At 35.0% G+C, this 26,461-nt stretch overlaps 2 pseudogenes; both read left to right on the top strand.

The window, feature by feature from the left end:
- The first annotated feature begins 2,017 nt into the window (after window positions 1–2,017).
- On the top strand, window positions 2,018–11,259 carry LOC100241595 (uncharacterized; annotated as a pseudogene).
- On the top strand, window positions 8,497–11,362 carry LOC132253727 (uncharacterized; annotated as a pseudogene).
- Window positions 11,363–26,461: the final 15,099 nt, after the last annotated feature.

The raw sequence follows: 26,461 nt of genomic DNA on the forward strand, positions 1-26,461 counted from the left end.
TGGTTGCCTGGACACTAGACGCTCCACCTCTAGCTACTCAATTTTTCTTGGCAATAATCTTGTCTCTTGGAGTGCCAAGAAATAGCCGACGATTTCTCGTTCAAGCTGCGAATTCGAGTACCGCGCTCTTGCCCTTACTGCTGCTGAAGTTTTATGGCTCACTCATCTCCTACGTGACCTTTGGGTTACTTTAACTCATCAGCTTTTCCTTTTTTGTGACAAGAAGAGTGCAATTTTCTTGAGCTCCAATCATGTGTCCCATAAGCGCGCCAAGCACATCGACCTTGATTACCATTTCCTCAGTGAGCTCATTGTTGCTGGCACCCTTCGTCTTCAACACATTCCGTCTCACTTATAACTGGCGGACGTCTTCACCAAGAGTGTCTCACGGGATCTTTATGTCTTCTTTCGCTCCAAGCTCCAAGTTTGCGTTAATCCCACTCTTAGCTTGAGGGGGGCTATAGAGGATTCCAATAAATCGGTTCTTGATTTACAACATTCTCCTTGATCGTAGGAGATACGGTTTCCATTGATTTGTTATACGGTTTCCATTTGTAATTATCTTTTCTAATTTATCTCTATATTCAAACTTTACTCTGTCTTGTATACATATGTATAAATGGAAAACTCAACCCCATAGAAGTGTGGTGGTTTTACAAACATTGTTACTGGGGTGGTTATCTGTGACAATATCCCTCTGGAATCATTTTGATACTCACTGTTAGCTGCTGATTCAATCAACACATCCATCCCCATCCATGGTTTCATCTTTCCTATGCTCATTTCCCACCAACCCCCCACTACCCATTCCACTAACTCCATGCTTATATCCTTCGTACCCATTTGTCAACAGCCCGTACTCATCCTTTCTAACCTTCATACGCACCAATGTCCATCACCTCCATACCCACATCTTCGTATTCCAATACTCCGTAATCCACTCCTATCACCCCTCCAATACCCATCAATCCATTTCTCTCACTATTCTTGACTCAACCCAACACTAATCCACACGTGCGAGGCTACCTTCATTTCATCACCTCTCATATTCATCCCCATCATGCGTGCACTTATGGTCGTCTACCATACCCCCCATGCATTTCCATTTTCCAAAAACCCACCTGAGAGACAAGCTCCATGTGCATGGTGCATTCTTTCCCACAAAATCTCGATCATTACTTAATATGGGCTCCATTCGAGTTTGAGGACGTGCTTGAGAAAACGCTAACAGAAGCGAATGCACTCCGTCCAGTCCAAAGCACTGTGCATCATGCTCTTATCATTTGCTACAGCAATATACCCTGCACACCAAACTGGTACTCTTACACTCATCAAGCCTGAGCCAAATGCTCCATCATAGACCACTCAGAAATGCATTGCCAGTCCGAGAATAAATTGCCTGGACTGATTTTGAAGAATAAATAGTTTTCCTACGCCGCGCTGTTATTCGGGTTTTTATTTGGCCCAGAGTATTGGCACCATCAATGCGACCAATGTCATGGAGACATTGGTGAATTCGAGAGCATTGACGTTCCGGTAGATAGCGTTCACAGCGACGACGCTAGAGTTTTCAAGGGCGTTGCCGTTGGGAACCCATGTAACCATATATCTCACTCGGACTGTACTGTTCTTTTGTTGGTTCAGTACAATTCATGCCTTGTTTGTCATCAGGAGTTGCCTCCATAAGTTTCTGGTAGTGTTCGTGCTCAACAAAGTTCAAATGGTGGGTCAGCAGCCACTGATCTACAGTTTTATAGTTCGCGACACGGAGATTCTTGCAAGCACACCGGAATTTGCATGGTCCAGCTGCTGGTGCAACACTTGTAGGCTGTATGTATATAAACAAGCTTGCTCTCATTAGGGCAACTGGCACAAGGGACAATGTTGTTGTGTTGGGTCATGCACATTTGCACATGAGAGCCTATATGATGATTTTATAAAATAAAAAAAAATAAAAAAGTTCTTCAGAACCCTGTCCTCCTTGTTTCCAGTTGATTTTGATCCAAGATAAGTAGCTATGTCGCTGCTCTACATACCAGGAGGACCAACCTCTCCCAAGAATGAGGCCCTTCCATCACCTCCAAGAAGGAGGTTCATGCCGAAAATGGAAGCTCTGATGCCAAAGCCTCATCTCCTACCTGTTTGGTTTATGGTGTGAGAACGGTGAATAAACTGAGATTGTCCAAAGCCCTCATGATTCCTGAAGGAATCACCGTGTCTGATGCATGCCGAATGATGTCAGCTCGGAAAGTGGATGTTGTTTTGTTGACAGATTCAAATGCGATTCTCTCTGGAATTGTTATAGACAAGGATATCGCCACTAGAGTTATAGTGGAAGAACTGAGGCCAGAACAGACGGCAGTTTCAAAGATTATGACAAGGCATCCAATTTTGGTCAACTCAGATTCGTTGGCTATTGAGGCTCTTGAAAAAATGGTGCAAGGCAAGTTTAGGCACCTTCCTATAGCAGAAAATGGTGAAGTTATTGCTTTATTGGATTTTACAAAGTGCCTTTATGATGCTATATCCCGAATGGAGAAGGTTGCGGAGCATGGTAGTGCAATCGTGGCTACTGTTGAAGGGGCAGAACGCCAATGGGAAAGCAATTTCTCTGCTCCGTATAGTTTTATCGAAATGCTCAGGGAGTGGATGTTCAAGCTTGCTTTGTCAACTATCATTTCGGAAAATACCAAGGTGGCAATAGTATCACCCTCAGATCCTATCTCTGTTGCTGCTACAAAGATGCGAGAATATCGGGTTAATTCAGTTATCAGCATGACTGGAATCCAGATTCAGGGGATATTAACTTCAAAGGGTATTCTTATGCGGGTGTTTGGATTGTGGACATTGGGTATTCGATGCAATGCAGGACAGAGATGTGATTTCTTGGACCCCTCTGATTGTTGCATATGCGAGGTTGGAAGCAAGGAGGCTACTTTTAGAACATTGGGAATGCAACAAACTTCGCATTTGCTGTTCTTGTACTATCTGGCACAGTCGGCTGTATGCATGTGTTAAAAGAGGTGAGGAAGGCAAAATCTGACCGTGGGACCCACCTTCTTTCTTTCATGAAATGCGTGGCCACCTTTAATGGGCCACTCCTGAAACCCACGTGCTCCACTCCTCTATTCTCATGCAAACTTTCAAAAACGGATTAAAAAATAAAAAATAAAAAATAAAATCTCGTTTTTACATTATTTTAATTCTTCATTCTTCTTTATTGATCTTAAATAAACCCCATTTTAACAAATCAGCCCTTGCCATTTTCAACCAGGCATGCATATTTCATTTTTGTTTATTTATTATTATTGTTACTATTATTTTCAGTTTCATTTTTACTTTCATTTTATTTTATTATATTATCTTTTATTATTATTATTATTATTATTTTTTATTTTTCATTGATTTTAAATATTTTTCACTCCTTGACAAATTTGGCTGCCACATTTCTTTCTGGCAAACATCTTTTATAAATCCTCCTTGATTTTTAATAATTTTATAATTTTCACATTTTTAATAAGCATGAATTTAATTTGATAGTTTCAAGTGATGGGATTTACGGAATTAATTCATACCAAAATAAATTGGGCTTTGGTGGGGGCCCAACATTAAAGAAGTTTTATTTAAAATAAAAATGAATTTGAGTGAAGTGTCAGGTGTGTCATTAGTGATTTCGTATTTGATTTAGTGACATGTGAATCATATCTTATGTTCATTGTCGTGCACTAACCTCATTTTTTTAATAGCGCATTATGACTCGTTACCAAGGTATGCACCCACTCTCACTCTAGCCATTCTTATGCGTGTTTTGATTCTCATATGTGCATGATCGTTCTGAGTATCCATTGATTTAATTATTAATCATCATACTTGCTTTATCTCATTAGTAGAGACCCATTTTTTTGGGACTTAAAGGGATGTTACGGTCTTTATCGTACCTTCCCAATAAGTAACCTGATCCTCGATCCCGATTTGGTTTTTTACAGATCACCTGTTCCGAAATAAAGAGTCACACTTAGGGTTTTCTTTCTTATTTTGTTTACCCTTTAAAAATAAAATAAAAATAAGTGACGACTTCAAGTCATTTTCTTAAAAATGAAATAATTTTTCAAATAAAAAGCAAGCTCACCATCGAGTGGAGATGCATGAGCCAAAATGCGAGGTCCACAAATGGGTTTTTCCATTTTAATAGTTTTCAGGTGCAATGAGCCAATGACACACTATAAATAAATCATAGTTATCCTTCCTTTATGTGGGGTTCTTTTTTTGGGGTTTTTGTTATAATAGATAAAATATAATCTAGAGGTCATGGTGATGGTTCTTCAATTTTATAGGAATAGCAGAAGAAGTTAGCAACCCTTGAGATGGAGTTAGTTGCAGCACAGCAAGAAGATTTTATCTCAAAGAACTTGTCAGAAAATAAGGAGACTCCTCCTAAGAAAGAGCTTTTAGTTGTTGTAGGAATTATAACAAAGTTTGGCCACAAGAACAATAGAGATGCAATCCATAGGGCATGGATGCCAACTAGTAGAATACCCTTCTTTTGTAAGTTTCGCTCTTTATTCTTTGTATGATTTACATGGAGAATGACCCAGTTGCCACTTAACACATTGACATTTCTGTTATAAGCATGTAAGGGATAAAAACAAGAGGTTTGTAGGTTGAACTCTTATTAATTGGAAACTTTTAGTGAACTTCCATTTCTCTTCTATTCTTTTTTCATTGTTTTGTTTATTTTCTCAATTTGCAATAGTCATCTTTCAATAGTTTGCAAACTCCATCAACCAATTTGAAAAGCCTTGGAGCCAATAGGGGTAAATTATGAGAAGCTAAAATGTTGTTTCTCTAGGATTTTTCTGAAGTTGCTCAATTTAATGGAGAACAAAAAACTATCAAGAGGCCTTGCCCCTGCCCCTACACCCTCTATACCCCTGTTTACAAAAATTTTGAGTTTGTCTTTAACGTAATAAGGGAGACAATAGTTTGTATAATAGTGAAACAAGAATTTATAAACCCTCAATTTTGTCCCTTTAACACATGTCTTTAAGTTCACTTCCAATGCTCCACAGTAGTTTCCTGATGACCCATTACTACTCGTACAACTTATCTTTTTCTGAGTCACCTCGGAGACTTTGGTTGAGGGATTATCTAACCCCTTATTGTGACCCTTGGTAGCTCTAATTTAGACTTAGGTTTTTCATCCATTTTTAGGATGACTTTTAGGGTAGCTTACTTAGGCCCATTTAGGCACTCTTGGCTCATTAAGACATTTTTAGCGTGACTTGTATGACTTGCATGATTGCATGGCTTGTGGGGCTCAGTTTTTATTTATTTGTTTATTTTTCATTTTTTAGTTTTAGTTTTATTATTGTCAATCACTTGTTTATTTTTATTTGTTATCTTCATTTTTATATTATTTTTCTTATTTTTCTTAATTAACCTATTTATTTATTATAGTTTTACTGTTTTCTAATTTGTTTACTTATTTAGTTATTCATTCAATTATTTACTTTAAAAAATTTCATACTTTTGCAAGAAAACTTACCATTGGAGTTTAGAGAAATTGGGACTCTCCTTGGAAGGTTTTGGAGGGGAGTTTGAAATTAGGAGGATTGCTTGAAGGGGAAGATTGAAAAAAAAGGAAAATAAGAAAATATATATATATATATATGTGTGTGTGTGTGTGTGTGTGTGTGTGTGTGTGTGTGTGTGTGTGTGTGTGTGTGAGAAAGGATGTTGAAAAGGGATGAGGATTCTGAGGACGGAAAGGGGCACAATTTGTTTTGTTGATATTGGTTGCTCACTTATTTTGTCCCGAATCTGTTTGTGATCTTCCCCACTAGCCTGAGCCCATTAAAAAATTCATGAGATGTGGCTTTCTCTTATTTTGATCTCGCATGTTTGTTCTCCCTTTGTTCCCTCTATTCTCTACCATACTCATTTTTGCTTTTCTTCCTACCCGTCACATGGTTATCAACTCTTTATATGGGGGTGACTCCAAGGCTTGGGCATGCAGTCATGAGTTTCAGCAATGGGATTAAATGCTCCAAAATTCTGGAATTGCTATCACAATATGGGATCTAGAGAGGATTGTCCAAGGGGCTTGTCGGCTGTTTATGTACTCGTTAAATCTGGTTACTGTAATACAAATTTGAAGGTTCATATGGGGATTAGAGATGTGGCCTCTCGGGATTCAATCATTCCAGGGTATGTACACTGAGGGAAGAGTGAAGAGCATGGGAGTTGTTTGAAGAAATGCCTATGAGAAGGAACCTGATTCCACCATTGAGAAAATCTGTAGTTTTATAATGGTGTTGTTCAGAAGCATGTTGCTATCGCAAAACAGGAGGGAGAAATCCATGGATCCGGCGAAGGCCAGTCAAGTGCAGGGTTCAATGATATATTGACATAACAACATGAAGGTGTTGCATCAATTTACCACTTGGGTTCAGACTAGAAGGCTCGTTCTTTTTTGTTTAAAAAAAAGGATTTTCTTTTTTGGGCAGAGAGAAGAACCGAGAACACACATTGAGAGGAGAGAGATAGGTGGACAGATTCAAGAAAAGGGAGTGTGGAGATCAGGGCTCTGAGCCCATTAAACGTGAGCGCCCTTCAAAAACTGATGATGGGGATTCTGGTCACTCTAGACCAGAGAGCGTTTGGAAATCTGAGATTGCTAAAATTACAGAAATGGGAGGGCTTGTTGATTCAGAAGGGGTTGAGAGACTTGTGCAACTCATGCAGCCTGAGAGAGCTGAGAAGAAAATAGACTTGATTGGTCGTTCAATTCTTGCAGGTGTTATAGCTGCCACAGAGGAGTATGATTGCCTTGGTCGATTTGTCCAGCTCAGGGGCTTGCCTGTATTGGATGAATGGCTCCAAGAGATACATAAAGGAAAGATTGGTGATGGTAGTAGCCCCAAGGATAGTGATAAATCTGTTGAGGAATTCCTATTGGTTTTACTTCGAGCACTCGATAAGCGGCCTGCGAATCTTCAAGCCCTTCAAATGTGTAACATTGGCAAATCTGTTAATCATTTACGTAGTCATAAAAACTAAGAAATTCAGAAAAAAGCAAGGAGTTTAGTTGATACATGGAAGAAACGTGTTGAGGCAGAAATGAATATTAATGATGCGAAGTCTGGTTCAAGTCAGGCTGTTGCATGGTCTTCGAGGCCATGTCTTTCTGAAGTTTCTCATGGTGGGAACAGACACTCTGGAGGCTCCTCTGAGATTGCCATGAAGAGCTCAGTCACACAACTTTCTTCATCTAAAACAGCTCCAGTTAAGCTTGTACAGGGGGAAATTGCCAAGTCTGGGTCTGCATCCCAGGGATTTACAAAATCAGCAACATCACCCGCATCAGTGAGTACTAGCTTAAAGGATGGTCAAACCCGCGTTGCTGTGCTGGTAATGCCTCTGATCCTCCTCTAACGACAGTAAGGGATGAGAAAAGCAGCAGTTCTAGTCAATCTCATAACAATAGTCAGTCTTGTTCGAGTGACCATGCCAAAACTGTGGGTTTCTCAAGGAAGGAAGATGCTAGGAGCTCGACAGCTATGTCAATGAGTGTGAGCAAGACCTCTGGTGGTGCTTCACGGCATCAGAAATCAGTCAATGGCTATCCAGGGCCTGTTGTGTCTGGAGTGCAAAGGGAAACAGGTTCAAGTAGAAGTTCTTCCTTTCAAAGAAATCCTGCCTCATAAAAAGTATCACAGTCTGGATTGACATGCGATAAAGCTTTTGATGTCCCCACTGTTGACGGAAACAGTCACAAACTGATTGTCAAGATCCCCAATCGAGGCCGCAGTCCTGCAGAAAGTGCGAGTGGTGGATCTTTTGAAGATCCTTCCATGGTGAACAGTCAGGCATCTTCTCCCGTGCTTTCAGGGAAGCATGATCAATCTGATCGTAATCTGAAGGAAAAGAGTGATGTTTATCGAGATAATAATACTTCAGATGCGAATACTGAGTCATGGCAAAGCAATGATTTCAAAGATGCAATGACTGGGTCTGATGAAGGTGATGGGTCACCTGCTACTCTTCCCGATGAAGAGCGCTCCAGGACTGGTGATGACACTAGGAAAATCAAAACTGCTTCGTCATCATTAGGAATTGAACCCAAGTCAGGGAAATTGGTTGAGGCTTCTTTCACCTCCGTGAATGCTTTAATTGAAAGTTGTGCCAAGTGTGAGGCTAATGCATCTGTTTCAGTTGTTGATGATGTCGGAATGAATCTGCTTGCTAATGTGGCTGCTGGAGAAATGGCCAAACGAAAGTCAGTTTCACCTGATGATTCTCCACTAAGAAATACTGCTGTTATTGAAGATTCTTCTGTAGGCAATGATACGAAATCAAAACCAACAGGAGATGACATCTTGAGAAAACAAAGTCAGTCTAACTACGGTCCCACCGATGATACTGAGAAGCAGGGTTTTTGGGCTAAGGATGAATTGCATCATTTACCTAAACATGCATTAATTAACAGATAGAACAATGAACATATTAATTCTACCAGTATTGATTTAGTAAGAACTTCAGAGCTGTGCTCAGAAATCAACGGAAAATCAGATGAAACAGTGGTTGGTGCTTCTGTGACTGCATCCCCTGTGAGCACAACAGAAAAAGGCAGTGATGATGAACAAGGGAAACAACTTCATGAGAAGAAGGCAGCTGCTGATGGAGTAAATGTTGATGGTATTCCAGGTACTAAACCAAAGGTGAGCAGTTCTTCATTGGCTGAAGAGAAAGTCAGTGATGTCCTTCCCTGTGTAGAATTAAAGGAAGAACAGTCATCATATGCATCATTAGAACCTGGTGGTGAAAAGAATAATGTTAATGAAGGTTTGAATACAGAGCAAAAGCCACCAGCTTCCATGATACATTTGGACTTTGTGAAAGGAACTGAAAACGAAGTGCCACTTCCTTCTGGTTCAGGTAAATATTTGGTCCCAGAAAATGTTGATCAAATGAAGGCTGAAAAGGCTGATGAAATTTGTGTCTCAAATCATGCTAATCAGATGGAAGAACAGAGAATTGAGCCAAAAAATCATGCTTCAACTGCTGCTGAGAATCGAGTTGTGGCTGGTTTGTATTCAGCAGCAACTGATCACAAGAGGGAACTTATGGAAGAGAATTTAGGAAATAAAGAGGTTCTTGAGAACTGTTCTAGTGGGCAAGCTCCTTACAAACAATCACCCACATTTCCTGTGTTAGAAGTGGAACAGCTTGTAAGGCCTAGAGGATCCAAGTTGCCAGGTGATGAAGCGGATGAAACAGAGGAATGTGCTTCCACCACTGCAGATGTTTCTTCCTTTTTCAGCTACAGGGGGATCAGATGTGGATGGAAGACTGGAATTTGATTTGAATGAAGGTTTTAATGCAGATGATGGGAAATTTGGGGAACCGGTAAATGTAGGTACACCTGGATGTTCAGCCTCTGTTCATCTAATTAGTCCATTGCCTTTTCCTGTTTCTTCAATGTTCGGTGGGCTTCCAGCTTCAATTACAGTGGCTGCTGCTGCTAAAGGGCCTTTTGTTCCTCCTGATGATCTATTAAGGAGTAAAGGGGAACTTGGGTGGAAAGGATCCGCTGCTACTAGTGCTTTCCGACCAGCTGAACCAAGAAAGACACTTGAGATGCCATTGAATGCACTGAATGTTCCATCTGACGCTACCAGTGGTAAACAAAATCGTCCTTTGTTGGATTTTGACCTGAATATGCCCGATGAAAGAATTCTCGAGGACATGACTTCTCGAAGCTCTGCTCAGGAGACAAGCTCTACATGTGATCTTGTTAGTAGTCGTGATTTGGCACATGACAGACCTATGGGTTCTGCACCCATTTGTTGCTCTGGAGGTCTTGATCTTGATTTGAACCAAAGTGATGAAGTGACTGATATGGGGCATCATTCAGCAAGCAACTCTCATAGATTGGCGGTTCCCCTTCTGCCAGTTAAATCTTCTTCGTCGGTTGGATTTCCTAATGGTGAGGTAGTTGTCCGAAGAGACTTTGATTTGAACAATGGACCTGTTCCTGATGAGGTAAGTGCTGAACCATCATCTTTTAGCCAACATGCCCAAAGTAGCATGGCATCCCAGCCACCTGTTGCTTGCCTTAGAATGAAGAATACAGACATAGGGAACTTCTCATCTTGGTTTCCTCCGGCAAACAATATTCAGCTGTCACAATTCCATCCATCATGCCTGATAGGAAGCAACTATTTCCAATTGTTGCAACTAATGGGTCTTTCGACTGGTGGAACCCCATTTAATCCTGATGTCTACAGGGGCCCTGTATTGTCACCTTCTCCTGCAGTTCCCTTCCCCTCAACCCCATTTCAATATCCACTATTCTCTTCTCGGACCAATTTTCCCCTGCTTCCAGCTACTTTCTCAGGCAGTTCAACTTCTTTTACAGATTCCTCGTCTGCTGGGAAGTTTTGCTCCCCTATTGTAAATTCCTAGCTAATTGGACCAGCTGGTACAGTTCCGTCACATTACCCCAGGCCTTATGTGGTGAACCTTTCAGATGGCAGCAACAGCGATGGTCTTGAGAGCAATAAGAGATGGGGAAGTTTCAACAAGGCCTGGCCTTATTCCCACCAATACCACCTCCTATAGCTGATGTGAAAGATCACCTTGTTTCTCCAGCAGTAGAGGGAGAGATTACGCAACCTGGGAAACATGTGTTGCCTCTCTCAATGGTTATAAATGAGAAGTTACATCCTACTCAATAATTTTTTAGGGAGAACTGATCTAACCTCTGGATCATTTAGTACTAAAACCAGCTTTAGAACAAAATAAGCTTCAAGGCATTTGCCAAAGTTCAAAAAGGGCACCACAAACATTGCAAGGACCCAAGATGTTCTGTATGCATCCCTGTCAAGAATTATTTGCAGGCACAGTTGAGAGCGCGCACTTGTCCAGGTTCTGATCCTAGCTTGACAACTCCTCTAGCTGGACCCTGTAAATCCCATGATACTATAGAGACAGCTAGATTAACTTCAAAGGCTCGTCCAGTTGTTGAAACCTCAGAAAACTTACAATTTTCATCAAAATGCATGAGAACAGGGCAGCTCTCCTAACCTCTTCTTGCTGAAAGCGAAAGTTCTGCAGTATTGGTTCCTGTAATTACTGAATTTCATGTCCCACAAGATGATCAATGCCGAAAGTACCGACACAATGATGTTAGTATGTCAATTAGATCTGAGTTTACAGAAGTAAAGATAGAAGTTCCCGTGAACTCTAGACAGGGAAGTTCTAAGATTAGTGAATTAAAGAAGAATAATTTAGATGATATCCACAGACAAAGGCTTGATAGTGAACCTATTATATATATTGAGTCTGCTAGTTTCGCTAAGGGAGAAATGGTTAAGCTTGAGAAGGAGAAATGATGAAACTTTAACAGTGAGAATTTAATATGGAATGCAGAAAACCTGTCAGTGCAAAGAATTAGAAATTTTGAACCTCCTATTCAGTGTTTGACTACTGTTGAGGAGAATCCAGTTGAGATTACAAATCGAGTCGCCTTTTAAGTTGAAGCATTGGACGGTTGGACATTTTTGTAGCGAATTGGTTTCTTCTATCCAGAATTTCTGGTTCCACTTCTTTGGCCATCTTGGTGCACACCTCTTCCTCCTTTTTCTTCATTGATTGAGAATTTACAGTTTTGAATTGATCTTTCAAATCTTTTTTTTAACTGAATAATTCCAGCTTTGAAAATTCATCTTTAGATTTCTTTTAGGTAATAAAAGTCCTCATTTTCAATCAACTTTTGCTGCCAAATTTCCTTCAGGCATGCATTTCCTTGATAATCTTCATGATTTTCTGAGTTTTTAACAAGTATGAACAAACTTCATGATTCCAAACAATAGAATTCATAGAATCAACTCATGCAAAATCAACTAGGACCATGGTGGGGGGTCCAACATTCTTGATATCTTCTCTAATATTGTTTCTAAAGGTGATTGTTTGGTATTCAATTGATTTTGATTCCTCTTGGAGATATGCTTGAATTTGTTTTATATTTATTGTTGAGCTAACCTCGCTTCCCATTGAAGTGCTCAACTTGCTATCTAGGTACGCTCTTTCCCACCTATTTTCGAGAATTCTATAGACATATATGTTATTGATGACTATATCCACACATGATGTGATTCTTGGGTGTTTTGATATATGCTTGATTTGCTTGGATAAAACAAATGTTGAGTCATATTTCCAAACTAACCTTGAATGTTTTGTGATAGCGCTTGAGAAGTGGTTTAGGTACGTGCCCAAAATCTTCCACATGATTGTGATTGGTTTTTTTATTAAGCATGTCATTCTTTTGAAATCACCTAGCTTACTTAGGTATCTATAATTAACTAATTAATTGTCACATTCCCCTCAACTTAGTTAGTAGAGACCTTTGTAGGGCTTAGAGGGGTGCTACCTCCTAGAGGTACCTTCCCAATAAGTAACCTGATCCCTAGACCAAGACTCAGGTTTTTTAGAGACATGTTTTTCCAAAAATTATGGAATCATTTTGTTTGGATTTTATTTCTTATTTTATTTTCCTTTTAAAATAGAGATAAAATAAGTGGCGACTCCAACTTTTTTTCCAAAAATTAACTTTTCACAAATAAAAAGCGAGTATCGCCGATCGAGTGGGGACGCATGTGAAAAATGCTGGTCCACATAAGTAATATTGTGATTCATTGCTGCAAAAAGTAATATTGACATAACTTATGTGTTAAACTGCACTTAAATGCTTAGCACAAAAGTATGTTATTCTTCATTTGAGAGCATTACTTTAAACCTTATATGTTAGCATCACTTTTGCCATGACTAATCTTTCTTTCTTTCCCCTTATCCAAGACAATGCATATCGAGTGATTGATACTTAAGTTAATAGCCTTACTACCCACATGGGGTGAAGTTTGAATCCAGAATTTCCCAATAGTCTTAATACGCTTCCCCGGGTGTGTTCAAACTTAAGATGTCAATGTTAAACCACCACTTTACCAAAAAAATTTAAGTTACTAAGTAATAGGCCAACAATGTGATATTAAGGCGACTAACAGGTAGACTAATAGCCTGAGCAATTCTCTTATAATGTTTAATGGTTCAAATTTGACAATTAAAACGCTTACAAAAGCATGATGACTTACTGTGGACCCCGCATTTCGGCTCATGCGTTTTCCACTCGAATGGCGAGCTCGATTTGTTATTTGAAAATGATTTTTATTTATTAAAATAATGATTTGGAGTCGCTATTTATTTTTGTTTTATTTTTAAAGGGTAAACAAAATAAGAAAGAAAACCTCTAAGTGTGACTCCTTATTTTAGAAAAGGTGATCTACGAAAAACCAGATCGGGCTCGGGGGTTAGGTTACTTATCGGGAAGGTACGGCATGGACCGTAGCACCCCTCTAAGTCCCTAGAGTCGGGTCTCTACTAATAGAATGAAACTGATGTGACAATCAATAGGAAAATCAATGAATATCAACATGATTACACACCGAGAATTAAAACATGCATGAGAGATGAACAAAGTGAGAGAAAATGCATACCTTAGCAGCAAACAACAACGCGCTATCATGAAAATGAGATTAGTACAAAATAATGATCACAAGATATAGCATACATGTCACTAAACTGAATACAAAATCATCAATAGCACATGTGTCATTTCATTCAATTTTATTTTAAAGAAAATTTATTTGATGTTGGGCCCCCACCAAAGCCCGATTATTTTTGCGTGAATTACTTCCATAAATTCCATTATTCGGAATTATAAAATTAAAGTCTTGCTTATTTTAAAACGTTTTAAAACAAAGGAGATGTGGAAATTGGGAAATTATTAAAAATCAATGAGGGTTTATAAAAAGAAAAAGTTTGCCAAAAATAAACATGGCAATCAATTTTATTTCTAAAGAAAGAAAATATTTAAAGTTAAAGAAAGAAAAGAGAAAGAGAAGATAATAATAATAATAATAATAATAAAAATAATGTAAATAAGAATAATAATAATAATAATAGAAAAAAAAATAAAAATAAAAATGAAAATATGAATAAAAGTAAAAAATAAAGTAAAAGATGCATGATTAGTGGAAAATGATTAGAATCAATTTTTGAAAACAAATGCATGGGAATACAGGGGTGTGGCGCGTGGGTTTAAGCAGTGGCCCACCAAAGGTGGCCATGCATGCCAGGCGAGAAAAAGAGAATGGGTCTTAAAGATGCCATGAAAAATTGCCTCGTTCATTGCCTCAACAGTAGCTTCAACCTGTATCACCTTGAGATCTCTTTCATTCCTCCTAGCAGGGTTTGCAATCTTCACTAACACTGCCCTTCTCTGCCAATTCGGATGCTGTGTGAGCATCTGCTCTATTGACAACAACTTCAAATCGACACCCTTGAAGATGTCCATGTCGTCAACAAAATTAAGCAAAAATCACTCCAACTTCTTCAACATGAAACTGCCCAGACCACATAAGTGCTTCCAGAATCTGAGGATGCTCCCTTTCTTCCCTCTGTTTTCTCTTAATTTCTCTCTGGTTTTTCCCTCTAAAAAAAAAATGCTCTGTCACCTCTCTATATCTCGCTCCTCTCGCTAAGACCTTTCTCTAAGCTCTCAAAAACTCACCTCTCTGCAACTAGAACCCAGCAAAAAAAGCTCTCCTCCCCTCTCTAGCTTCCTCCTCCAAGCTCCAGAAAAACCTCTCTCAAGCAAAAAACCGCCCCCTAGCTAACAGAATCCCCTCCTCTCGCTCCCTGCCAGAATCCCTGCACGCCTACCCTCACTAACGGCCTGCAGCCTTTGCATAACAGACCCGCTCCTCAGAATATTCCCTTGACAGGTGTTGCTCCCTGATTGCATCTCCCATCCACTACTCTGATTCCTAGCAGCCATCCACGAGTTGACAAGTGGCTCATTGAGAGGCCTCCACCGGGTAAGAATGAGTTGTTGGGATATGACAAAAACCGAGCCTCATATGGGGGTCTACACTTACCCATCGTTTTCATATAGATACTCTGGAAGCAACTCTTGCTACTCATTTGAATAAGCCTCGAGTTTATATTGGGTGTATGAAATCAGGCGAAGTTTTCTCTAAGTTTTGAGTATAATCAAAGTTTTTTTTTTCTTCTAATGATGAGAAAATGAGTTGTTTATGATATTCTACTTTCATATATTGTATTATCGTTCCATATTGTTTGAATTATGTTGGATCCACAAGTGGTAAGAACCAGACTGGTAGAAATTTGGTGATGGAAAATCGTGAGTAATTCTGTATTGATTTCATCTTATCTCTTATATTAAGATAAGTAATTATAACTTTCTAGTTCTGTTAACTAGTTAAGAAGTCTCTTAGTATCGCGGAATTCATCTGATAGGTGATAGAAGTCCCAATGAACAACTAGGGCATTGTCCCATAGGAGGCTTGCTTGATGGAGAGTCAGAGTACTGTTTCTCAAGTTTTTTGGGCATTTAAACAATTTATCATTCCATCACATTCTTGACATCTGTTACACTTAATTTGCCTACCCCATGTACCCCTATTTAAACCATCTCAGCTCTAAATTGTGCCGAGGTATCCTGGAGTTGGCAGAGGGACGCCTTCTCGGGAAGTCAGGCTTACATTGGCTGAAGATACATTTAGAAAATGTATATGCTAGTGGAATGGACAAGTTATCGTATGAGGGTTGGGTAGCATTTACTGAGAATCATTTGGAAGATATCTTTGATTCCGCAGACAGACCTCTAGAAGGAAGACGCCGATGGTTGTCTGCCTAGGATCCTTTCCAATGCTCATGTATTAATCTCTCAGAAGCATTAAGAAGCTCCCCTCCAGAGACTACTATTTCACACATGCATGTCCACCAAGTACTTCATTCTTAGCATTGTCACATTCAAACTAAGAAATGTTTATCGAGTGAAATCAAATTAATCCCACCTCCTCCCAACCCCACAATAAAAAGGAATTCTCAAAACTAGCTTTTATTGGAATTATGTTCTATGCTAGGCATATCGTTTGTTGCCCTGTGTATTTTGTATAAACTCCTCCAGGTAACTACATAGCTCTTCTGCATTTACACATGGAAAATGACAGTCACATGATCATACATACCCTTCAGAGTACCCCATTTGTCGCCCTATCATTAGGAGTATAAATAATGGATCTACCACTTTTTTCAAAGCCTTGTCTTATGTTTGCGCTATCCTACTATAGTATGCTTGAGTTCAAAGGCTATTTGGTGAGTTCATTGGTATTTGGTGAGTTCAAAGGCTAGGGCAGCAAATCAGTCTCTGGAAACAGAATTTTAATTAGAACTTAGTATTCGAGGAGATAATTTTTCTTTTTTATTGAAGTTTCCTTGTCCTTTGGCAGCAGAACTTTGAATTGGGGATTATTATTTGATTATGCAGTTGGGATACATATATACATACATACATACATACATATATATATATATATATATATATATATATATATATATATATTTGGATTATGCAATATTGGAAATTAAAATTTTGTTATGGAAAATGTAGCAGGACCTCTTCAATATTGAAATGAGAATTTTAATTAAAATATTTGAAAAAAAAAATTCAAGACTTAAGCTGTGGCCAAACATAAGTTGTGTCCACATAATAACCTATGGCAGCAGGCAAGGAAAAGTGGCATGCATACGAAGCCCTATAGTTGCGGCTAACAAAAGGCCATGTCTATAAGTACTATATAGTATTAAATTCTGTAGATATTACACCTTTATAGCAGCAACTATCAGCTGTCCCAGCCACATATAGAGCTTTTAATTGAGGAAAAAACATGACCGCAAGGATAGTCTCACAACAACTACTCGCGTTTTTTACCGGTGGCTGCAACTATAGGATTTATCTGCATCCCTATGGCCTTCGCGGCTATAAACTTACCTTCTTATAGTATGAAACACTCTTGCCTCGTGTATGATTGCATTAACTTGCAACACTTGTACTGCACAACTTTTTGTTAATGGTTGTAAAAAATAGTTTTCTATTTTTTGAGAATTGAAAATAAGAAAATCTTGTTTGACAATAAGAAAATAGTAAACAATTTTTTATTTTTAAAAACAGAAAATAGTTTTTGTTCTTAAAAAAAAAATGCGTTTTCAATTGTTTTCTAGGATTATTTAAAAATAATAATAAGATAAATATAAATAATAATTAAAAATAAAATGTTACATACAAAACTTTTTTTTTTTGAAAAATATTTGAAAGCAAAAAATACATTAAAAATATTTCAAATTCTCAAATAAGTTTTTATCATATCAGAGAATTATTTTTGAAAACAATTCTTAAAAACTATTTATTTTTAGAACGGTTTTCAAAATCATTTTCAGACCTAAAATATATTTGACAATGATTTTTGGAAGCGTTTCTAATTTTTTTAATACTTGAAAAATAAAAAATTTGAAGTGTTAAAACTATTAGAAGTCTTTTCTAAAATCACTACCCAATAAACTCTAATTCTTTTTGCCAAAGGCTTGTAGGAGCTTTTATAATTTACCTCACAATCATGTTATGAGATTTTGGGTTAGCATTGGCTAGTTTGTGCTTATATGTACTTAATTTTTGTTTTTAAAAATAGAAAATGAAAGTAACTTCGATATAAAATCTAAAAACTTTTAGAGACTTATCAAAATTTTTTATAGTGATTTTTAAAGATATAAGGTGAGTTTATACTTTTGGTATAAAAATTTCTATTTTTTATATAAAAATTATTATTACTTTTTGTGACTAAAAAAATGTATAAAAAAAAGTCAATATATAAATAATAAAAGTTGAAAGAACATTTTCAATATATAGATTATCTTAAGGGTTCAAATGTGGGCTAAGTCTAAAACTTAATATTAAATCTTCTCTCATTCAAATAATAGTCTTTATAAATAATAGAATATCCTAGAGAAATATAGTTATGGACCAATATTTCAAACACTAGTATCAAAAGAAATTTTCATTAACTATGACGAGCTCTTGTTTCAATCTAAAACATATAAATAAGCATAATTAATTTTAATTTAAGCAAGATTTAGATTTATATTATGGACAATATAGTGAACCTAAAAGATGATCACAAGTTTTTTAGTCCATGACTTCAATTAGTAGAAAAAATATTTACAAGCTCAATTTTGTTGGAATTTTGTTCAATTCATTCTAGTTTGAGACTTTTTATATTTTCCTGTAACTTACACCCCATTAAAGATACAAGAATATTTAGAGTTAACTAGAGATTAGATAGCACAAGTATAAAGAGTTATGAAAAGGATAATAGCTTTTAATTGAAAAAGATTTTAGAGATCGAGTGCTCAAGCATTTGAATCTAGTTTTCAAGGCTTAGAGCACTCAAGTTTGCTTGAGAGTACCCAATAACAAGCACTCAAGTACACTTATCTGGTGTTGGAGCACTCAAAAGTGGGGTTTCCAAAAAATGAGTTTGCATACAACCCTTATTAAAAAAAAAAAATGATTGCTATATATATATATATGGTTTAAATAAAACATTCCTTATATATACAATCAGTTTATTTTAGAGTACTGTTATTATATTATACCAAGGTTGTTAGGCCATATTTTGCTAAACAAAATGAAGAGAAAACACATTATTTGGCAAATATTTTACAACTAGAGATAATGAAGACTAATGTTAGTAATTAGGTTTGCCATATTTTTCAATAATGCACAATTAGCTCAATCACTTGAAGCTTATACCAAAAATATATTTGAATTAATGGTCAAAATTTTTGAATGGTACTTAGTGATAATCAACTACCAAATTAACATAAACATAAAAGTTGAAAGGACAATTTTACGACATAGATGACTCTAAAATATCAAAAGTAAGCTAAGTATCCAACTTAATATTACAACTTTTCTCACTTAAATGACGGTTTACAAATAACAAACCTACCTAAATTATTAGTATTATTAAAGAAACTATTTACAAAATCTAAAAAATTTAATTCTCACTGAAAATTAAAAAAAAAAAACTCAAGATATTAACCCTACTCAATATTCAATTGATGAAATTTATAATAGATTCAAAAAGATTCAAAGGCCTATAACTATTAAAGATTTGCAAGAAGAAATACAAGAAATAAAAAGGCAAATAAATCAATTAAACCAAGAAAATGAAATAATAAAACAAGAAAATGAATAAATTAGAAATGTAATACAATATAAATTAGATTTTGCTGAAACTTCTAATAATCAAAATCCAGGAATAATAATACCTAATAAACAAACACCTATAGAATCATTTATAAATATAATATCAAAAATAGATTTTCAAATATGGTATACAAATGTAAAACTCATAATTGAAGATTTTGAAATAGAAATAGTAGCATTAATAGACTCAGTAGCTGATATGAATTGTATTCAAGAAGGAATGATTCCCACTAAATATTATGAAAAAACAGGACAAGAACTTTTTGCTGCAAATAAAGGAAAATTAGAAATAGAATATAAACTTCAAAATATTTATATATGTCAAAATAATTACTGTTTTAGAACTCAGTTTATATTAGTACAAAATATGACTGAACCTTTAATCTTAGGAACCCCTTTCATTACCTTACTCTACCCTTTTCAAATAAATGATGAAGGTGTCAAAACTACAATATTAGGAAATACCATATTTTTCCCTTTTATATATCCATTAACTAAAAAAGAAATACATCAAGTTCAAAGTAATTCAATAAACAAAAATATAAATTTAATTCAAAGAAAACAAGCTCATATAATTTTTTTATCAAAAGAAATTCAATATAAGAAGGTAGAAGAACAACTTCTAGAAGATAAAGTTCAAAAGAAAATAAAAAAGATTCAAGATTTTTTTCAAAATGAAATTTGTTCTAATATTCCAAATGCTTTTTGGTCCAGAAAGAAACATGAGATAAGTTTGTCATACATTCAAAATTTTGATGAGTCTAAAATTCCCACTAGGGCTAGACCTATTCAAATGAATGAAAAACTTTTATAATACTGTAAACAAGAAATAGATTCATTATTAAAGGAGAAATTAATCAGACCCTTAGAATCTCCTTGGAGTTGTGCCGCTTTTTATGTTCAAAATGCTACTAAGATAGAAAGAGGAGCACCTAGATTAGTCATTAATTATAAACCTTTAAATAAAGTATTACAATGGATAAGATACCCTATTCCTAATAAGCAAGATTTACTCAAAAGACTTCATAATTTTGTAATTTATTCAAAATTTGATATGAAATCAGAATTTTGGCAAGTTCAAATCAAAGAAGAAGATAGGTACAAAACTGCTTTTACTGTCCCTTTTGGTCATTATGAATGGAATGTCATGCCCTTTGGTATCAAAAATGCCCATTCTGAATTTCAAAACATTATGAATGATATTTTTAACCCTCATTTTCAGTTCATAATTGTATACGTTGATGATGTTTTAGTATTTTCTGATTCATTAAAGAAACATTTTGTTCATTTTAAAAAGTTTTTCAATGTCATTAAAGCAAATGGAATGGCTTGTTCTGCTTCAAAAACGAAATTGTTTCAAACAAAAATCAGATTTTTAGGACATTAAATTTTTCAAGGAAAAACCAAATTGATTCAAAGGTCAATAGAATTTGCTGACAAATTTCCTGATGAAATAAAAAATAAAAAACAATTGCAAAGATTTCTAGGTTGTTTAAATTATGTTTCTGATTCTTTCAAAGATTTGAAAATTATTTGTGAATCTTTATACAAAAGACTTAGAAAAAATGCATCTGCATGGATTGAACATCATACTAATTTGGTCAAAGAAATTAAACAAAGAGTCAAACGTTTACCATGCATTAGCATCCCTCATCCAAATGCATTGCTCATTGTAGAATCAGATGCATCTAATTTAGGATATGGAGGCATATTAAAGCAAAAATATAACAATCAAGTGCATATAGTTAGATATCATTCAAGGATCTGGTTGGGCACTCAAATAAATTATTCAACTGTCAAAAAAGAAGTTTTATCCATAATTTTGTGTATTTCAAAATTTCAAAGTGATTTGATAAATAAAAATTTCTTTTGAAAATTGACTGCAAAGCTGCAAAAGATATTTTACAAAAAGATGTTAAAAATTTGGTTTCAAAACAAATTTTTGCAAGATGGCAAGCTTTACTTTCAAATTTTGATTTCGAAATTGAATTTATCAAAGGAGAGTTGAATTCCCTTCCTGACTTCCTTACTCAAGAGTTTTTGCAGGGTAATGATCCTTCTCCATCCTAATGGGCACTTCCGTTAGGCTTCAACTTCCTTCATCATCCAAGAAAACCAAAGCTTCATATGCAATGATTTCAAACTTTTCAAATATTTGTCCTACTTTTCCATTACAAACATCAAATTCCTTTCAAGTTCTGGGTCCAGATTTTCCTCCTCTTCAACCTTCAAAAAGTTTTATTCAAGCTTCTAAATCAAACCCTAAAAATATTTTTGTTCAGAGTCAATCCAGTCCTAGCACCATTTCAACACTACCTTCTCCTTCATCTATTTCAACACTATCTTCTCCTTCTTCTTTTTCAATAGGTCAATATGTAAAAAAACCCAAAACATTAGAAATTGCTTTCATTGAGCCAGAGTACAATTATGAAGAGATTCCTAAAATTCTTCCTTACATATTTCCTCAAGGAGTCACCTTCAATTCTAATGATCCTTCGAAAACTCGTCAATTTTATGAGTTCATCCTGGTGGACACAGATTCAGTTGAAATTACTCATAACACTGATAAAAAAAATCCTTAGAGGATTGCATTTTTTCCAAATGTCAAATTCTCATAGTCATGATCATTGCTGATTGGAATAAAAAACCCTTCACTTGCAAAGCGTTTAGTCAACATTTCCATCTCATGAGCTACAATTATATAAATTATATGGATGCTTGGTACAATATGTTTTATTTGCAAAGTTACCAACATTCTTAGTTCATTCAATTTTCAAGAAATTGTAATACCAAATTTCTTGCTTGGTTTCAAAACTGGTGGACTTTCTTTGGTCTACTAGATTCCATATTTCCTCCTGATATTCAAGAAAAATTCAACTTCTACAAGAGCAAGACTTCATCACAGTCTATCACTCAGTCGAGACTCCTGACGTTCTGTTCAAGATTAAGAATTCCATGGATTCTCATATGGAACATTATCAAGAAGCAAGAGCAGCCTCCTCCTTTTCCATTATCTCTTTATGGAGAATTTAGCATCAAATGGTGGGACAAATTCAATCATGATTTTGTATGTCAACCGAAGATTTTGCAAATAATTTCAACAAGACCCGGATATTCAAATTCAAAGGATTCATCAAGTTCTTCTCAAGGACCGACTCAAGAAGAATTCTTAACTTTGAAAAGCAAATGTCAAGCTTCATTAGCCGTTGCTACTGATTTAGAGCAATATAGGTAAGGACTCATTCAAACTCTCAAACAGTTTGGAGATCATTAAGAAACTGAAGACACAACATTATCAGATGATTCATACGTAGACCTTGAGTTTATCATTTACGGAGGACCTAGGGTCAATCTAGATAAAAGATTTCAAGAATCTTTTGTACATCTATATATTTGTACAATTGTCTCTTTGTATTTATCTAGAAAAAAAAAGAATGTAAAAAAAGATTGTGAAGTATGTAAAAAAAAAAAAATGTCAAAAGTCATGAATAGTGATGAATAGTAAGTTTTGTCTCCTACTTTATCTTTGAAGACAACGTGGAGCAATGTAAAAGAAAGAGAATAAACATTCTTTTCTTACCTTTCTCTGAAGACCTCATGAAGGCTCCAACTGCCTCTACACATCACGGATTTCAAAATTTTTTCAAGAATGAAGACGCAAGCCTGACTTCATCAATTATAAATAAAGAAGCACCCCTCTTCATCAGGCAGAGCTTGCGAGTGCCAAAGAGAACTTGTGAGAGTTGCAAAAAGAGTTCAAGAGTGTTTCAAAAATTTCAATTTTTGTAATTTCCTCTTTCAAAAATTCTAGTCCTTTGTATTCATCACTTTGAGCCATCTCTCTACTGTCAACAAGCTTGTATTCAACAACTCTCTGTAATCAAGTTATATTTTCAATAAACAATATTTTCAGATTCAAATATTTGTGTTTTTATGATTAAATTTCTGCAATAAATTACACATTAATTATTTCAGTTTTTATGCTTGGAGTTCATTAGACAGAATTAATTATTACGTGCATGAACTGTTGTATGTCCTGGGTGCAAATGGTATCAGAGCCACGTTCTGCTTGAGAATCGAGTGGTGTTACAAGTTGGAACAGTAATTAATCACTGATTTAATCCAGACTTACTTCGAATTGAATTTCCTGTGAACGGCTTGGTTAGCCTATGATAGCGGTGTTTGAAGGGTAGAAGGAGCGTAAATCCCGTGTTGATCCGCTTGTGGTGGTCCCTGTTCAAGAAATTATCTGAATTGATTAAGGATAAAATTGTGATTATTTTATGTGACAATGAGTAATATTCTAAGGAGATTAAGTAAAGTTAGTTCTTCCAAATCTCTTAAGTCTAATGATAGTTCTGCATTTTCATTAGATAATTCTGCACACACATCACTTACTTAAAATATGGTCAATAGTCAAGAAATAAATATTGCTCAAATAGAAAGTCAACTACATAATTGGTCAATTCCTCACATGAAAATTAATACAATATATCAACAAGGAAATTTCAAATTTAATCAAAATTATTCAATAAAAACTAAAGTAAAAACTATTTCTCTTAATCAAAATTTAGAAATTCTTCAATTATTGAGTCAAAACACTATTAATCATCATAGGAAGAAATTTAAATATATTCATATAGGATTAGTTCAAGTTGCCATAAACCTTTATTTAGGCTAGGATTAGATATTCCTATGTTTGTATGTCTAAGAGACGCTAAATCCATAAAATTTACTGATTCCATCCTTAGCATGATTGATTCAAACCTTGTCAATGGTCCTGTTTATTTTAATTGTTTTCCAAACTTTTCCATGAACATAAATGATCCTGGTATTCTTTCAAGTTTAACTTCAAATATTAAAACCAAAAATATGAATTTTGTAGAAGAAGCCCAAACTATAATAATAATTTATAGGATATATTATAAAGTCATGACTACTCAATTAAATCCTAGAGTCATATGTCAATCTGTCAAAGACGAAACATTATTATTACAATATAATCCAAATAATACTCAAGCTTTTGTTCCTAAAAAATTAAAATGGAATGAAATTACTCAAGGGAGTCAATGGGAGTTAAAAGATTTAACTCATCCAAAACCTATTAAACCTTTAACAACTCCTTCAAAAATTATTCAACATACTGATGGTACTGTTCAAATAGAATTTGGTCCAGCTTCTAGATATTCATTTAATCAAGATTTTATGTTTGCAAGACCTTCCTCTTCAAATGCTAGCTTAAATAGTGTTGATTTTACTCCAAAAATTCATATTCTTATATATCAACAACATGAATCTCTTCCTGTGTCTTCTACTCATTCGAATATGTTTCATAATCAAGCCAACATTATTCATAAGAAAAATTATAAAAAGACTCATTTTACTCCTAATATAGAATGGATAAAATCATATTATTTTTCTCCTCAAAATAATACTAAAAGAGTTTATTTTCAAACATTTCCCCCTCAAGCTAAAAATGCATTAAGAAAACAATATGAAAAATATATGAATCAAAAGAAAATTACTATTCCTTTTTTCTATTGGTTTTTCAAACTTAAAAAACAAAGAAAACAAATAATAACTTTAAGGAATGAAGAAGCACTACAAGAAAAATGGTCATTGTTGACATATATTATCTTTACTTAAAGTAGTATATGTCAATATTTTTTATTTAAATGGGCAACTATGACATATAAAACTTAGTTAAAAGGAATAATGACATATATGAATTTCAGTGATTATTCCATGACTTATGACGATGCAACCTTGACAGAGAATTTATAAGTCAATATAAAATTAATATATTTGTATGTCAAGGTAGCTAAATAAAGGTAATAATGACATATATGGAATTTGGTAAAATTTTCTTTAATTTATAGTAATACAATCTTGATAGAAAAATTATAAGTCAATATGTAAAGTTAAAATATTCTTATGTCAAGGTTGGTAAAAGATATCTTGACAAATAATTTACAAGTCAATGTAATTTCATTTATAAATCTATCATGGTTATATTAGTAAATATTGAAAATCTCACTTCTCATTTTTTTTTTCTTTTAATTCTTTTGTTTTTCTTTCAATTCTATCTAGACCCATTCCCATCCAGAAGCAACTTCAAAGAAAATCCTAAGAGGCCACCATTAAAAATTTTGTGAAAAGTAAAAATAGTTTTTATGAAAATTTATTGGATTAGATATTTATTCTCCATGCAAATGTATATCCTTTATAGGGTTTAATTTTATTTTTTTTGTTTTGTTTTGTTTTTTTTTTTTTTTTTGAATTTTTTATGACATTTATTAAATGATGTAACATGACTTCCTGTTCAAATCTGGAATTTGTGGAAATCTGATATAAATATATTTTATGACATTTATTAAATGATGTAACATGACTTCCTATTCAATCATCCAATTATCCCAGAAGGCATTTGTATAATAATCAGAAATAAGATAATTTTGCATTGAATATGGTAACTACAAACTATAGTGGATACAACACAAACGAAAGATAAGAAATCTTTTTACAAAGCTAGAATTTGTCTTTTTCAGGTTACTTCCTTTTCATTGTTTTCTGTAACTAATAACTTTGTAAAATTTGTTTTATGCAGTACATTCCTGGAACAAAGATGGTATTCCCTGGACAAACGAAGCCTCAGGAACGGGCCGACTTGATTGCATATTTGAAGCAAGCCACTGCTTAATTTGAAACTAAACGTTTGAAGAGAGTCCATTTTGCAGTTGCTAGAGGTACCGGAACCAGATGGCAGTACCATTCTTTTCCAAATAAAATAGACTTATATATGTTGGTAGGTCTGACATAATGAGAGTTTGTAGTTATTGCTACTTTTTCTAAGAGATTGCCTTGAGAAACATTCAATTGGATTCAGTTACCTATTTGTGACTATCTGATGAATATTTGGTGAAACATCAATTTACTACTATGAATGCCTGGGCTAGTCTTTATATGATTAGCAATATCAGAAGACTGGTTTATGCTTAAGTTCATTTTTCTTTGTTTTTTTCTTTGGTTCATTTTTTTTAACCCAAGCCAATGACATAAGATGTTGCGGTTGATGCTGTTAGCGTGAGGAGAGAGCATCATTGTTTTTTAGCTATGTTGGAAACATTATGAAATAATATTTGCAAGAAGTTAGTCATCTCATCTGAAAACCAATTAAGTGTCTAGACATTCATATTCTATTTGTTGTAGGGTTTAACCATTTAGAGGTACACCTTTGTGTTTGATCTATTCCATGCAACATGCTTATCTCCA

The sequence above is a fragment of the Vitis vinifera genome, chromosome 1 (genome assembly GCF_030704535.1).
Source record: "Vitis vinifera cultivar Pinot Noir 40024 chromosome 1, ASM3070453v1".
NCBI classification, from domain to species: Eukaryota; Viridiplantae; Streptophyta; class Magnoliopsida; order Vitales; family Vitaceae; genus Vitis; species Vitis vinifera.